This window comes from Strix aluco, chromosome 13, assembly GCF_031877795.1.
Source record: "Strix aluco isolate bStrAlu1 chromosome 13, bStrAlu1.hap1, whole genome shotgun sequence".
NCBI lineage: Eukaryota > Metazoa > Chordata > Aves > Strigiformes > Strigidae > Strix > Strix aluco.
In genome coordinates, this window is record NC_133943.1 from 3,195,275 (window position 1) to 3,213,290 (window position 18,016).

Here is an 18,016-nt window from a genome sequence, read left to right on the forward strand (position 1 = left end):
GAAAATCTCCATGCGTTGGGGGACAATTGAGACTTTTTTTTCCTTTCACAAGCACTGTGGCAAGAAAACTCTCTAAAATACAACAAAAGAGAAGTTTTGACTGATTTTCATTATTTTTTTGAGTTTTCAGAGATCAATGGGGAGAATAGATTGGGTTTTTCCTCCCTTAGTTTTCTTTGCTCGGTGCTGACTGATCCACAGGGCATCACTACACACATTGTTTTACATGATCCAAACTTAAAAGCCCTATTTCTGTCACCCAGTTGCAGAAAGCAGCCCCTTGTACTCCCAACCACCAGTTGAAAGCAGATCACAGTAGAACACATCTCTCAGCACATCTTTTGACAGAAAGCTTTGTTACATGAACTCCAAAGCCCATGAAAACGTTTTGCCTCCCTAGATCTCAGCAGCAGTTGCCTTATTTTTGTTTTCACATCATAAAATTCGGCCAATTATTTTTAAACAGAAAATGAGCCCAATTAGGGGAATGAGAAAGGAGGAACCCAAAGACTGACACATACGAGTTTGACCCACGCTGTCAGAACTTGCATTTAATGGGTTTATGTCCATTACCCATTTGTGCAAGTCCTAACCAAGCCCTTTGTGCTCCAGCTCTCCAGGAGATGTACCACGGCTCTGCGGTAACAAGATGTCAACTGAAACCAAGCCAAAGCCCCAAACTTCCTTTCACAAAAGATATAAAAAACAGATTCTACAGAACACCTGTGTAAAAATATTATACCCCCTTTGCTTTGCTTTTCTGCTGGGGAGAGAAGATGAAATTTATGTCATTGTTCCTCTATAGATTAATTCAAAACACACCAGCAAGAAGAAGCAGAAACTTGGAAGCAAGTATCAGAGTGGGTGTCCAATTCATCTTTTGGACAAAGTCAGCAGAAAAGGTAAGTGGATTTTTCCTAGACATGGGTTATTATGCTGGGTGTAAAGGATTGCTACAGAGATCAAAGCCTGACGCATTATACAGAGACGTTAACTGAAGGTTTACCATACCTGCCATGAGATGCAAAACCAAGTTCCTGTGGTCAGTGAAGACCTCATGACCCCTCACAAGAGTTGACCACAGCATCCTGGTCAAATACCAATCAGTTAATTGCATTTTGGCTTTAAGCATCCTCTGCTGTGTGAACAGAATAAGGGAACCTCTCCTGCCGGGTTCAGAGAGCCCCACCAACCCTTGTTGTCACTTGCCTTTCAGTGAGGAATGGTGCAAGGGGTAGGTATCTGATTTTAGCTGATGAGGAGCTATTTAGGTATTTAAGGCAACCTGTAGGTAGATTTGGACCTTACAGGAACAAAGCTGCAATTGACGATTAACACTCCCTGACTGCTTGGTGACCATGATTCCTCCTTCCATGCCCCGATACCCGCAGCGCTGAGGATCGTACCTGTAGATAAACTGACCTCCATTTGCTGCCTCTTAATCAGGACTGAGCTTGCTAATATTTTAATTGGCAATACCCCAAAAAGTAAGTTTCCTGAATACAGTGGCTTTTTTTTAAAGTACGTCAATAAAGGGGAAAATGAACGGTGGGTTCTTCCTTTGAAGCTGAGATTTTGAGGTGAATAAATATGTGCTATCAACGCTGTTAAGGCGCGTATTCCTCCAAAACACCATGGCAACATAATAAAAAAGGCCGCCCTCCGTTCGCAAGGTCCACACGCGCGCTGTCGGAGCGCAGGTCCCGTCCCCGCGCTGATGCACAGCACCTTCCCCGGGGGAGGGAAGGAGACAGGAGGCCACCCCAGTGAAGCTGACAGCTTTACCACTGATTTCCACGGGGTTGCAATTCCACCTAATGTGCTGCAAAGCCTTGGCGCTGACAGCACAGTGTCAAGTTAATTGAGGCCAAAAATTTTCTTTTATTTGTATAAATCCCACTCTGGCTGAAGAGAAACTCTACGTATATCCTGGGGAAAAGAACCAGCATTTAGTGTTTTGGGCCATTTTCAAGACAAACTCCTAACTACTTATCCAACCCTGGCTCCAGGGAGATACCAGTAACGCTCCCATGTGAAAGATCGGTACAGAATCATTTACCTTCCTCAGCAACAAGTTTACTAATTTCTTTCCTTTTGCTCCCACCATTAAAAATACGCTAACACCAGAAACATATGGCTGCTCCATAGAGAGATGTATGCTACTATAATCACATTTAATTAAAAAAAAAATAAACAGGTTCCAGCTCTTTGTCCCATAAGTCCCATATACAATACAGCAGAAAATTCACAATGGCTCAGCTCTTAACTTACTGCAAATTTTGACCAAAACTCATACAGTTCTTTCAGCAGTTTGTATCGAATTATCATAGAAGGAGCTAGTAGGTATCTCAAGGAAGCTATCCGTTTGCTATTTCACGATGCTTCATTATCTCCAGCCAGCAGTAATAATAAATTAAAAAGATTTAAGAAAAAACAACAACAAAAAAACCCCAACAGTTAGCTTAATTGGTCTAAAAGCAGCCATTTTCATTTTCTGTTCTTTGTGAGGGTTATGATCTTGTTTTTTCAGATGTGGTTACCTTCATTTTTCTTAGAATAGCTCCTTGTTTGCTCTCGCTCCCCTGCTCACAGGGCACTTACTAACTGGAGAGGCAGATGGATAGGGGAAGGTATCTTTTAAATTTAAAAATAGGAAACTGAAAAACCACATGAAGTTCTCAGTGCTATGGAGGAGGCACAAGCAGTGGCATTATTTGAGGTCACAAGGCTGTTTTAAGCCTGACCAGGGCAGCGCACAGGCCCCTCGATGGCACTTCAGGCAGGGATGAGGCTCTCCTTGAGAAGGTGACCTGACTGCATCGCCCTTCGCCTTCCTGGAGCTGAGACCTTTCAGTTCAGCTGCACAGACAGACGTTGGCAGTAGAAGTTACAGAGTTAAGCCCAAGTGCCTTGCCATTTTCTGAAGGTCTCTCCTACACCAAGCTACGCACCCAAGGGTGCAAGTCCCTGCAGAGCAGGGGGGGGGATTTCTACAGGAGCCGAGGCTGCCAGCTAACACAGACTATGTTGGAGAATCCAATTTTGCCTTTTTCCTCACTACTTTTATGACTCCCTCCTCTCTTAAGTGAGCAAGACAGCACCCAACAAGAAGCTTCATTCCCTAGGGCTTCGCACGGTGGCTGTGGGAAAGGCAGAGCGAGCTGGACTGACCAGGCGAGGCTTTGCTTTTGCAATAGAGCTGATCGCTGTATTCCTTGGTGATGCACATGCTGTGGGCCACCAGTGACTCACAACCAAAGAAAACTCAAACCAAAGATCCACATGGGGAAGAAACGCCTAAAAGTTGTGTTATTATATGAAGTGAGTGGGATCTGTAGTGCTGAAAATCATTTCTGAGAAACCCACAATACCAGGCAGAGTGCCACAGCCCTCGTCCTCCTTATTGTCCCTTCTCAGCCTTGGCAAGGGGAAATTACTGCTTTGATTTATGGGTCCATTGCTTGCTTTCCTATGTGAGTACAATCCCTGTAAAAATTGAGGCACTGTCACACAGCAAGTGGTGTCACCCTCCAGCTCTTGCACAGGAGCAGCCATGAACACATCTCCCACCCCGGGACATCATAGAAACCCACTAAGGGCTGTCAAGGATAAAGCAAGGGGAGAGAAATCCAGGATAAACACACAGCATTGCTCACCTCTAATTTTTTAGCATTAGACAGAAAAGTGAAAGCTGGGCTTTGATCATGAGAAGTGAATGTTTCACGCCAGAGGGGATGGCACAGAGACCTGAGCAGTGAGCGGGGGGTGTCTTCACTATATATTTCCTTCATGAACTGAAGCAAACCACTAAATAACATAATCATGGCAGTATGATTAACACACACACCCATCCCTGCTGTATTATTGCCAGAGATTATTTTGGCTGGTCACAACTCACAGCATTTCCACTTCGCAATAGCCTGAGCATTCAAGAGCACAAAACTCTCCCACAAGCTTGGTCCTCCTACACTCCAACACCTTTCAACACAACCCTCCAACCTTCCAGACACCTTACCGTGGAAACCCTCCTCGCCCAACCAGGCTGAGTTGCTCCCTAGCAGGAGCAGAGGGAAAATCTGCCAGATAAAGCTGCTGTCACACCTGCAGGCTTTTAACTTGAGAATTGGCAAAGCCGGTATTGGTGAGTGGGAGAAATGAGTGACCATGGGGCAAACCCCACGGGAGGAAAATGCAGCAGCCGCCCCTGCAAACCAATAGCGAGATGCCACTAGATGGTGACAGTGCCCACAGAAATTAAACTGCCCGGGAGAGAATCCCATCTCCAGTACAAGGCCACTGTGAGTGAAAACATTGTTTGGAAATAAATGGAAATACCTTCTTGTTTGTAAAGAATGAGAATGAATTTAGTCGGTGTTATGGTCAAGAGCATCAGGAGGCGGTGGTTAGTGATAAATAGAAAGGGGGGTGAATTCACCTGCTTGGCATAAGTGTGAAACGAGCTATTTCTGTATACAGCACATCAGAAGTAGATAAACTCTGTTTATCTTCATTTCCCCACACCTGCTCCTCTGCACCTCCAGTACCCTTAGGCTGAGATCGAGCATAATCTGGGCTGTGGGATTCACCCGTCATTCCCAAACAGAGCTGATAATCTGCCATGGGGCCACTTCAGCGGCTCTGCCCCTTGTCCCCAGCACCGGAGGAGCCCAGGTGTCAGAGCTATTGCTGCTGCCCTGCCTGGATACTGCCCTTGTGCTGCTTTTGCAACACCCTTTTCTGTTGCAAGCTATTGGGTTACAGCACATTCAAAGTAACACTTCAGCAGCATTCTGTCAGTCCACTAAATAATGCTGAATTCAGTAAAAATAGGTGGTTACAGATAATCCATAAAATCTGTAAGCACCAGTAAGCAGGAATCGGATTGTATCTGGTTACCTTGGTTTGCTTTCAGTTCAAACACTTGTGTTAAGGGATGTTTTATGCTCGCAAAAGGCTCCTTCGCCACTTTCTTAAAGTCAGAGTTGTGAGAGAACAAACAGCCTCATTTACCTATTTCATCTACACGTGTGACACGTTAGAAGATACTGGATTTGTCTTTCATCTTGTATTAATCATCTAAATGATACATTCGAGAAAATGTTAAGCTTTTCAATAAATGTGTAGCAGAAGAGAAACTTTTTCCTGGCATTTAATCATCTTTGTCATCTCTGATCAAATAAAATTAAGAGTTCATTTACGTTTGACTGGTTATCTTGTTACTGGAGCTCTCTCATCCACACCACCAGCTAAAACATGAGAAGGAGCCCAACTTGAAAAGAATCCTAAGTACCCAGATCCTTAAAAAATCCATATGCAAGTTGTGACCTGCTGTTTATTGGAACTGCGCTAGCTCACAGCTTGCCGCAGTGCAACACTGAGCAAAACTGAAGTGATCGCCATAATCACCACAGAGCAGACAGCAAATCCACTTTTTTTCGCCTGTTAAATAAAACTGCAGCCGTGATGGAAAGAGGGAAGTGGCTGGAAAGGACAGAGAGCTTGGAGAAACAGTGAGGAGATTTGCAAAAGTATGGGAAAGATAATATTCTTTCAAAGATGGAAAGATAAAAAAACCCGTGGGTAGTTCTGAAAAATAAGACAGTTATTAACACATAATTAATATCTGACTTTGGGCTTTGTTTAGCTCCTTCTTAAGCCAGCAGAAACATTCTCCTCTCCCAAAGCGACGGCTCCATCGATCAGCCTGTGCAGGGCTCTGCAGTCACACACACAAGAGCAAACATGGGTGAGCCACTGTCACACCCAACGTCAGTGCAAACCAAAAACATTTACAAACACACAATTTAGGAGTGTGTAGAAGGAAAAGGATTTCTTCTCTGACTTGGCAAACAGCTGGTGAGCGTATCTGTGGAGCATCTTCACCGTCCCTTTTCGGGTGATGCTGCAAACACCATCTCCCAGCTTCGGTTTTCTGTTTTGTCAAGCAGAGTTCTCACACAGCAATGTGCACACGTATGTCACCGAGATATTCCCGTTGCAAATCCCCTTTGCTTAAAGATAGGACAAATTTTACTAATTTCTAAACAAAGCCTCATCTCTTTGTTCAAAAATAACTCATTTCTAAATGGAAAAAAAAAAGCCAGTGAATATTTTAACAAAAAAAAAAAATCAGGTTTCGGTTTTACAGGGAGTGTGAAATACCCAATTCTGACAGTTTTCACTTTTATTATACATTGCATTTATTTGCACAGCTCTTCTCTTACCCAGGCCAGTAAGTGACTGGAAAATCAAGGTTTCACCTCTTCCAAGACCATATAAGCCCTGAGAGTAGAAGCTGCCAATGCCAGTTTAGCACTGGGATGCCCTCCCTGGTGTTTAACCGGGAGGCCCAGAGCTCTCCCGAGGGAGCAGCCACTGAGGGGACATCTGACATGGGGGGGTCTCCGAGGGTGGAGGGTGTCCTCAGCTGCCAACACTTCCTCTGGTGGAACCACAAACCCAGCTGTGGACGGCACGGTTATGGAAAAAATGCCGTGTTAGAATGTGCGAATAAAAAATATCCCTTCTCAAAGTGGTGCTCTGGCTTTTTCCCAGCTGTACAAGCATTTTTGGGAAAACTGGGGGCCAAAAGTCCACTCGCATACACAACCACCCGCTCTCACCTTGGAAACAAGGGCAGCAAAGAAATTTGGAAAGAAAAGAAAATTTCTTTGTGTTCCCATCACAGGGCCTCGGCGTGGGGAGCGGGGGGTTTCTCTGCTATAATATTTCCTTTGTGCTCCCCGTGTGGTGCCAGCCCGAGGCACGCCGCAGGGCCGTCGGGCTGGGAGCCGGGAGGCAGGGTGAGAGCCGCGCATCCCAAACCATGGTTTCCTGGGCAGGGTTCTCCGAATCGCCCCCCGTTCTCACTGCGCTGCTTCTGCAGCTCGCAGACCTCCACAAAGAGTCTGATGGCTGGATGTGACACCTGAGCTTGCCAACTGTCGCCGCAAACCTCGCAGCAGCTTTAAAACCCGATGGGTTTGAACCTGTAAAGATTTTAAACCTTTAAAACCTGATGGGAAAATGTCATGCCAGATTCCATTTGGGTTATTAGTGCTCGGGGTCAAGGGTGTATCACCCTTCTTGGAGAAGCTGGGGTGGAAAGGAGCTGGTGTCCCCAGGAGTAGCTGCCAAACCTGGGGCCAAGCAGACGCCTCATGGAGGCAACCAGAGATTCGGGGAAAATACCTTCAGTCTTTCAAGATTAAAGGCAGGGTTTCAGGAAGAGCAAGTAAGTGCTCTCAGCATCTGCAGCTCCTCAACCCGGCCCCACACCAAGCTGGGCACAAGATGGTTCCCCGGCCTGGGCCGAGCTCTCAGCCCTGGAGCCCCACGGCACGTTGGGGTGTCAGACGGAGAAGCGGTGATGGGAGGTACAGTCTAATCCTACCGCAGCACAATAACCGAAGTGCTTAAAAACAAACTGCCTGTGGTTAGTTAAATGGAAAATATGCAAGATCGTTCCCTTCCCCAGTACGCGCTCACCCTGAACCCGGCTCCACAGCATGGGCCGAGCTGCTCCCTTGCCCCACACCTTTGGCGGGGGGGGGCCCAGCGTCTCCCCATCACCCCTTTGTGTGCATCGACCAGGGACGTGCATGAACAAAGAGGGTTTGCAATTTTTATTCCAACTAATAATCCCCATCACCTGCATCGTGGTAGATCCCAAAATACCCACCTTGGTGCTGAACAGCCACAGGAGAAGCCTTGTCCCCACATCAGCTCACCTGGGTGCAAACACACCTCTATTTTGGAGAAAACTACTTTCCATAGTGGCCCAAGCTCAGCCACGACAACAAGAGGCCTTCGTTATTGTAACCCGTGCCACCAAGATGACAATTACTTTTCCAGACTTATGAAACAAAAATTATTTAAATATTGCATCATATAAACAGCCTGATTCTCAAGCGTGGGCTCATTTATTCCATCCCAAACCAGATGTGCAGTGAAACATGACAAAGCAAAGGAAAGGGACCACCAAACAAATGTTTTCTACAAGCAGAGAATTTATCTAGGTTTCACTGAAATATTCTGCTGTATCCCAGCAGCGAATGCTGCAAACTGTCAATGATTTCCATGTTTCCCCGACTCTCTGGCACGCACATGGAAATATGTTGTTATAAAACATAAGCAAAAATTTCAGACTAATTAAAGGGATTTTATCTGGTTAAAATCATATCTCATTTTTTTTAAAAAAATAGACGTCTCCTTGCCCATGTGCTCTAAATAGCATCTTAGATTATTAAAGCAGAAGAAGTTTTACAAAGCTAATTTACATCATGCTGTTTATTGTCTTCTGTTTAATTTTGCATGTCTCCCAGTACAGTCTAGTCAGTCCTACCTTTCTTCGCCAGCACTTTCTAATCAATGGCATTTTCAGACTCTCTCGCCCGAAAGCAGGAGACAGGACGGTTCAGTGGTTAGGGCACTAGACAGAAATACAAGTCCTTGCTGCCAACATCCCGTGGGATCCTGGGCAAGGTGCTCACCCCCTCTTTTGTCTCAACTCCCCATCTGTAAAACACACCATTTTCCTAACTCACAGGGCTGTCCCGAAGCGCACAGCATTTTATTTGAGTGGGGTAATGAGGTACAGACTTAGCTTGTATATGCCTCTGTGCATGCCACCACTGTTTATCAAAAAAAAGCTACAAAACGATTGATGGGAGCTGTACGTTGTAATTGCAGGCAGGAATGAAGCTGTAGGTAAGGCATATGACTTTGAAGAAAGGAGATACATGAAAGCGTGCAAGGGCGCTTCAGTCCCTGGGGTGGAATGTAAATACCAGCTTTCCAGGCAAACACCCTGCTCCAAAATTGAAGTAACTTTATTCAGGCATAAATACTCTGCTTTAAATAGCACGGCAGTGTCTTATCTTCCTATCTTGACTATTAAGGAACCCTTTGTTTTTCAGCAGATCGCCAGTGGCCTGAGTGATGATCTTGCGGCGTGTGACTGCTGTGGTTGATATTAGCCAAAATAAGATTCAGCACAGCAACAAGGGATGCTCATTTTTTTTTCCAGTGAAATCCTTGCATGTTGCAGACAGCCTGTCCAGGTGTGGCTGGAGCTGCACAGATGAACATGTGGGAGCAGAAAAGGAAGGCAGGGCCATGTTCTTCCCCACCACATGCCATCCAGACATCTTCGACCGAGGTTATGGCCTTGAAGACATGCAGCAGCTCTGCAGCCTCCCAAAAGCACGTCCCAGAGCAGCCAACCCAGCGCAGGGCAGGCTGTGATTCCTCCCGTGTCTCTGCCCTGTTGAGCCCGTGGAAAGCAGGCAGTTACCAGGGCAGGGGCGAGTCCTTCCCTGCGCTGCTTCGTGTGACTGTACCCCCACGCTGCCGCAAAACCCAGGGTCTGCCACCCTGGCAAAATGAAAAACCTGAGCACGTGAGGGAGCAGATAGCGCCGGTATCACCATAGGTGGAAGCCACGGAGGAGCTTAACAGCACTCCCTCCTGAGGGCTGCCACGTGTGCACCAGCCTGCGTCCCTCTCCAAGCTTCCTCAAGGGCTTAGGGGTCCCCAGCAAATCACCTTTTGTTACCCTGTGGAGTCTGAGAAACCAAGCAAAGGCTCTCAACCCTCGATTGTGAGCAGAATCTGGAAAACATTTGAGTTAATTCAAGCAGCTGGTCTCTCTGCCTTCTGTACTGTAAAATACTACAGGTAGCTAAACAAAAGGATATTGGCATAGAGTTTTCATTTCAAACAGATAAAATCCAGCCTAGAAACCAAAAGAATTGCCATTTAACAGCCAATATAAAGCCTGTGGCACCAGGTTAGCTCCTTCTCTGACAAACACCCCCGCCGTGGCTCTGGCTGTGCTAACGGGAAGCATAGTCGAGGTGACCACCAGTGCCAGACCTCCCAGGACTCACCAGTAAGACCACCAGCCAGGCAGGCTGTTAGGCTGGGCCCTGGCAACTTAAACATGCAATGACCCTGGTAAAAGCGGGAAGTGTAGTTACAAACAGTGAGGTTTTATAACAACTGGATTCCCAGAGCTTGGCCGTGCTGGTGGGAGCTGAATTTGGTCACTCACCCACTGCACATCACAGGGGTCAGCAAACTGCACCGCTCTTCGGGGCATGATGTTACGTTCTCCATTGGCCTGTTCAATCAGTTTAAAACCCCCCATAAATCCAAATACCTACGTTCATCACAACTGCTGTGGGTGCTGGGTTACACGAGCATATGCTCCTAACGCAAGTGCTACTATCCAGCTGGGTGAACCCATTTGTTTTCTAAATATTATGGAGCGATCGGTTCTCATATTTGTAACAGAACCCATGAAAAAGCAACAAAATTATCTGTTTTCTCCCAAACACACAGGCTAGTGGGAATATTCTCATTGAATTACTAGTAAGATTTCACAACCATAAAAATACATACCACTGTATGCATACCGGTAACAGTAATACCTGCAATTACTGGGTAAAGTTCAGTTTGCCCTAAAACAGTAGTTGACTCTAATTACTTATATTTACCTAATTGCAGCTCATCACCCCCCTGACTAAGCGGGGATCAGCAGCACTTTCATGAAGATACCTCTGAACGTGGTGGTGCGCATGGAGCATTGAGCTGCCTTTGGGAAATGGGAGCACCAAGAGCTGATCCATGTCATCAGCACCCGGATGACGCCAGCTGGGTCCCAAGGTTGGCCCATCTCCTGTCACCCTGCAGCGAGGGAAGCCCAGCCAGCCACCTCTGCAGAGCCCATGTTCGTGTACCAGCACCCTCAGAGTCAGGCTCAGCCCCCGTGGAATCGCAGTCAGTAGGTGAAGTCCCTATGGATAACGTGGGGCGTCAACCGAGGGGACAGATATTTTGTAAAGCAGGAGGCAAATAATTAAGAGCTTGTAAATGCTTTAATACTCATTTTTGGTACGAGCTGCTGATTTGGACCACAGGTACTTATTTATTCAGCAGGATGCTACAGCATGTACTTGACTTTAGCCATGTACCCTATGTACATGTTTCTTTTCTGAATCAGGCTTATAAGTAGCCCATATCTGGATTTTTTTTCCCACTGAAATTTCGTGGAAGAGTTAGAAAGAAAATTAGAAAGGAAAGATTTATTTTACTAATTGCAAATAATTCCTTTCTTGCCACCAGTCTACAAGCATTTAAGACAGAGATGGGTTGAGGGGTTGAAAGGTGAAGGTCTTTCAGGTCTGCAGCTGAGCAATGGGAACACGCTGAGCACCAGCACCAACAGTGCCATTTTCTGGAAGCCTTTATATGTCAGATTTTAAATAAAGTGCTTGGCTCCTGAAACAGCTACTGGAATCAAAATAACTTAATCATTTGGGCAGAAACCCTACTGGGAATGTAGAAATCAAGAGCAAACAAAGCACATTACCAGAAGGGCCTGTACGATTTTGGGGGTGACTCAAAAGGCTCAGAGGTACCCCCATCACACACTTGTCTTGCCCCAGCTCACGACCGAGAAACTCCACGACCTCTCTCTGCATCTTGTGAGTTTATAACCATCATTTCAGTGTGTATCACTCACAGTGAGTATTATTACTAGTCATAATATTATCCAGCTGTTTGTTGTTTTTCAAAAAAAAAAAAAAAAGACAACTATCATATTTAACTTTATGGACATATTGCTATAAGACGACTTTCCCAGATGTTCTGCCCCTTGATTATGCATGCCACAAAAGCATGTTTTATAATGACATAAATACAAAGCAAGATGAAAGTCATGGAAATGCCTGTGTGTTCTTTTCTTAACGCAGCTGTATTTGAGATGGTTTTTACGTCTGTCAAACATAAATCAAACAGGGAAAATGATCCTCAGAACTAGCCTGTTCCTTGATAGAGTCAGTGTTTTCTGTCACAAACATTAGTCCACATCGAGAATTATTCTCTGTTATAAACTTCCACTTCCCACATACATGGGGAGGTGAAGTTAAATGTTACTAAAGCATTTCCAACCCTTGACTGGAAAGTGCTGATAGTTTCAAGTTTGACTACATTTATTGATCAGCATTGTGAAAGATAAGTAATGAGTACTGCTTAAGGAGGATTTATGTCAGCTATAATTCCTCATTTCTATTCTCAGCAGTGCCAGGACATACACGAGTGGCTACAGTCAAATCTCTGCCCTGGACATGAGGCTTTCTTCATGCTGTTTGGGGGGCGTGTTAATTGATTAATAGTTGAGATGCTCTGATGAAACTTCCTCATCAGTAAATACGAGTATTTATTCTGTTTAAACTTTTCATGCAACATCGCTGGGGCACTGGCAAGCAGGATATCATATAAATGACAAAGAGACTGAAGCGATAAAAAGTGTTACTATGTAAGCACAAAATATAGCGGTACCAGGAGAAAGAGTACCCGTTTTTTTTCTGACCTTTCCCAAGCAAAGCACTATTTGCGGCAAGCCCTTAGCTGCGCGTTACCTATATCCTGTATGAATGAATCCCTTTTTTGTGTGATTGTTCAAAGCCAATATGTCCGTTTCTATAGAAGCACCCACAGGATCACTGAAAACCACATATTCAGCTCTTGTTAATGTCAGCAATGACGTACCAGAGCAAGTACTTGTTTGTCCTGAAGAACTACAGGACTTCCACCGCTCGAGTGCGAGCCTGCTGCCGAACGCCTGTTCAGAAAAAAAAAAAAAAAAAAAAAAAAAAGAAGAGAAAAAAGAAGTTGTTGACATGAGAGGAAAAACCAGGTTTCCTGTTTGAACTCTGACAGGTACTGGAAGATATGAGTAACATCAAATCTTGGTCTGCTCTAAAGGCAGTCTGTGGTCAGGGGGTTCTCACATTTGTTTGTGCGGAACAGCTTTGAATTGTTTGCAGATACCGCGCAGAAGAAACTCAGAGATCCTTATCGGGGCGCAGGGCCTGTTATGAAATATATGCATTTGTGAATAGGTTACAGGAGATCAAAACGGCTCCAGATGATATGCCTCACATGCTGTAAAATGTGGTAGATGCTCCCAAGATACCTCCGAAAATATCACATGTCACAGCGTTGTCGAGTACAGGCAGTGGCCACCTTTATTTCCATTTCTCACTGCATGGCAGGCGAAAGGAGTTTGGGGGATTTTTTTTCCAGATAATTCTTTCTTTTTTTTCGTGTGCATGTCTGACTGTTCAAATTAAAACTTTCCTTCATTATGATTTTCACTAACAGAACTACCCAAACAATTACAAAGGAAACTAGATGCTGGAGAAAATGGCTTCAGACATCCTGGCTTTGCCTCGGCCGCATGCTGTGCTCTCCCCTGTGGGTGACACCGCCGGGAGCACGGGGACGATGCCGGCGCGCCCGCTTCCCCGCTTTTCTGAGCTGCAAAGCCCAGCAGAGAAATCTGCAGCAAGGAGAGCCAGGAGGGACTCTGTATGAGTGGTACAGGCTGATTTGCAGCAGGAAGGAAAGCAGATAGATTTGAGTGGGAATGCTGCAGGCAGACCCCTCAGCAAGCTGAGAGGACAGGACTGGACCCAACAATCAGCCTGGGTCTAAGAGGTGCTGGCAAGAATTGTGCTGTTTGGGAGAGACTTCCCAAAGGGCTCTGCCAAAGAAATCAATCAAAATTGCAGCTGGAAGCCTGTTTCCCTCACAACGCGGCCTGCCGCCAACAGCACGCTGCTTCCTCCCACCTCAAAGATCAAGCCCTACAAACTTCTCCTTACTCCTGCCTTTGGATAAAGTCTAACCAGTTGACCACACACCTTGCAAGGAGCTCAGCCATCCATGGAGCAGTGGCTCAGCCTCCAGCCCAGGTCTCCAGGTGTGAGGAGAGGAGCTCAAAGGGCCCTGCTCAGTCCCTTCCTTGCCACAAGCAGATCTCCAGCTCCAGCATCCCCCTCTGCTCTCACAGGCTTGCAATGTCTTCTCCTTTCAACCACCCCTAATGTTGCATTATGGTGCCTTTGTATACACAAAACTAAGCCTCAATTTTCCTTACACTCTAATGGAAACCATCTTTTTCAAAAACTCTTCTAAGAAAAGGCCTCCCAGATCTCTGCTAAATCCAAGTTACATCAAGGGATACAGCTAGTTCATAGCTCCGTGTTACAATTTAATAAGTGAATCACTTAGAGCTGCTTTGACTCATTCATTGAGGCAAAACTCTCCTCAAAACTGGGGATCCCAAATTCACACCATCAGCTCTCTCATAGCCCAAACTGAGTCCACACAAAGAGCTTCCATTGAAACCAGAGGCAGTTCTGCATATGCACACGGTGACGGGGACACGGTCCTCCAGGAGTTCCTGTGTTCCCTGGAGAACATCAACACCTCGATCCTTTAACACAAAACCACCACACCAAGACACTGCCAGGAGATCTGAACTGCTCCTGCCCTGCACAATGATGGGGGTCCCCAGCTGATGGGGGACAGTGCTCAGCACCACACAGGGTCAGACCTTCAAAACCATCGATTTTAGAGCCACCTGCACTCAACTGCCCTCAAACCCACAGCTGATAGTGCCAGTGAGCTCCTCTCAAAAACCCGTGGCACCTCAGAGCTAAGTGTTTCACCTCCTTATAGGCTGCAGACCCAAGCACAGGAACGGGTCACAGCTACAGAGACTCAGAGACAACACTGTACAGATCTGTGACTGTTTGATTCTGCCTCTTCTCATGGATTTTTCTTTTTTATCTTTCCAACTGACACGTGTGAGCCTCTTCTACTGCAGCGAATGCTCACAGAAAGCAAGTTTTGTGCTTGCATGCTGTAATACACATGGAAGTAAATTGAAAATTAAAACCATTCAGCTGAGGAAAAGAGCAATTCCCTACAACAGGGCTAGGCAGTTGCAGCTATGTAAGAATTCAAATTTCAGATCTGGGCTAGTCATAAATTCACTTAGCGTGCAAAAGCCCTCCTTGAGCTACTTGTAGTAACTATTAAGTATGAAGCAGAAAAAAAGCTGCAAGTCCCTTAGACACCTGATGCCTGGCTTAACCCCTCAGAGCACACAGCTGGAGGAACAGAAACTCAGCAAATAATTATCCCCTTAAAATAGTGGGAATTATGTTTGTCTTCATTTCTGAGCTAGAAGTCTTTCAGATAAATTCATGATTTTTCTATATTAATTTTTGTAAATTTAGTGAAGGTTTTATTTCCCCGTGATACAGGAAGGATTTTGCCAGCTGGATTTTAACTGTTTGTTCTGGTGCAGCTGCCACTAATGCAATATAAACAATATGTTCCCAGTGGTCTGATACTGAAATTCCCCTGAAACCACCGGGACCTAAGAAGGTGGTTAACTTAATACCTGTGCTTAAGAGCTTTCCTGAATCAGGGCTATAAATCACAAGAGAAAGCTGTAGGAATCTTTCTGTCACTGAAATCATTGCCCAATCATTTATTTGAGGATACCAGGATTAAGCCATTAACTTCTTTATAGTAACTCATACCAATGTCATTAGAAATGGACTTACATAATTTAAAAGTGCATAAGATAAAACCTAACAGTATGAAGAATAAGAAAACCCAGTAGATTCATAACTAGAAGTAATACCAAAATAATTCAGTGTTACATGAAACAACAGTGAAAATTTTTTTTTAAAATGGGAACACTGTTTGCTCATACACAGCACTACAGCATCATAAATTTATGAGTGAAGGGTTTGTTTTAACTGAATACTAAACTATGGCCAATTTTTTAATAAGTTTCGAAGCAAAACTGCTTAAAATAACACATTACAGACCTTTGTTCCTTTGAGTCTTCAAGTACTGATGTGACATTATGTTCAAAGTGCTGTCCCCATTGATTCAGTCTTGTTTTAGCAAAAAATAGGGCCAGGTGTGCTCATGCTCTGTAGATTTTTAATATTAATGGACAATCAGGAAGATAATCAAATTTAACCAAGAGATAAGAAAGTGAGATTCATTCAATTATTAAATATGATTTCAGTTCATTATGCTCATTCAATACAATTTCATTAAGGAATTTTCCCTTTTTATTTAACTCTTCATGTTTAAGTGCTGTTACAAAATGTTTTGATTCTTATTTGAATAAAATAATTACAAGGAGTAGTCCTCTTAATCTTATTTAAATGTTTTTCTTTTCAACTTCTCCTTTTAGGATGGATTTTGAGACAGTTAATAAAATGGAATAGGGCTCTGTGTGCTCTGAGTAAAAGTTTCATTTATTATATCCAGACTTTCCTGGTAACAAATACATGATCCAGCCCTGCTCTGTAAATCCCACCGTATCACTCTTCAATTCCAGCCATCAGGGACCACACACTGTACATGGCTCCAGCTCTGAATTACTATTTATCAGCAATATTACCCAATTTTATGTTATTAAATAAGTACACAGAGGCTGAGAATTAAAATAGTGTGTTGGCTTATTAAAAGAAAAAAGCATTTTTAACAAAGAAACTCATTTTCAAAGTGTCTAAATCTTTTTGTCTTTATTTCTTTTTTTTTTTTTTAATTCTATACTTTCAGAATATCTAACCACAAGCATTTGAGCAAACTAGAGAAAAGAAACTGTTGGTAATTTTCTGTAAGTTTCAAAAGCCAGCAGGATATACACGCCGTTTTATGTTTCTATCTATAGAGACCTGCAGGCAAACGTACAGTGGAACAAAGATAGACATCTAGATATATTTGTACCTGCCGTTCGTGTGCCTATATGGAGATAGATTCTTAATTAGATAAGTAAACAATGGAAACTTTTAAAATTCGTAGTTTGAGTGTACTGAACTCTATATTTCTCTCTCTTACTTCTTCAGCAATAAAACTTTTATACACTTTCCATGTGGTACAGCTGATCACGACGCATCCAGCGCTGCTGGTGCGTGGTACAGCAGCTGTGGGCTTCTGGACCTGGCTTTGACCTGCCCTGAAGCACAATGAAACATGTAAAAGTGAAATAATTATCTTTGATTCAAATATTTCTGTGGCATTTAGCAAGATTATTTTTTTTTTTTTAGCATAAAAGTAATTTCTGAACTACTGAGATGATTGCTACATGGAAGATCTTAAGCAGGACTAAAGCAGCAAGCTAAAATTTGAGAAATGTGGGTTTATTATTGGTGCAATGGCCAGGGTCCTGTATGGGACCTTCGGTCAGCTGTGGAACTCCCTGAGCAGTCCTGCTTTCTGTTGTCCATTCTCCCCTTCTTGCTGCTATCGGGTGAATATTCAGCAAAGTCAGGATCATTCTCCAATCAATTCTAGATGGGAAGAGTCAAACATTTTCCAAACTGGAGAAAGCTGATACCTGCCAGATTACAAGTCAAACACACACATGTCCTCCTCTTTCTTTTCTTGCCTCTCCCCATCTTTTATTACCACGCTGCTGCTGTGACCTAGCCCCAGGCTCCTTGCCAGCAACCAGCAATAGCCGTTGCTGCTGCAAGATGCTTTGATACAGGACCCAGCTTATACACCCTGAAACCAACAGCCACAGTCAGGTTAGATGTTATTACCCATCGTTCGGCTGGAGGTTGTCACCCGTAGCCTTCACATTTCACCACTTGTCCCCATGGCTTTGGGGACCATGTCCCTGCCTGCCCAGAGGGCAGGTGGGGTTTGGACCAAACCCCAGAGCTCGGGTTAAGCCTGCAGTGAAGATGCTCCTCTTACACATCAAATGCCTCAGTTTATAAAAAACTAAGCACCCGTTTTGGGGAAAAACACTACATCATCAACTAGTGGGAATCCATAAAGCTCTGGTGAGTCCAGCAGGACTACGACAACTCACACAAGATTCAATTCAGACCATAGGACCTGATTCAGAAGCCCATGAGATCCATGCACTGGTTTCCCAGCACTGCTGGAACAGCCATTCAAAAAAATCAGGAATCAATGACTTCTGGCAAACTGAAACGCAATTTGCTTATTTTTATTAAGCTTTCTTTTCCCCTATACTGGCAAGGCTTTAAGGAAGCAAAGATATAAAACAGAAATATTTAAGAGAACATTCATTAATTTGTAATAGCTACAACATTGTGTGTTTCAAAAGCCCATCTCTCTGGGAATCATGTGTTAAATATTCATCCCAATACTTATG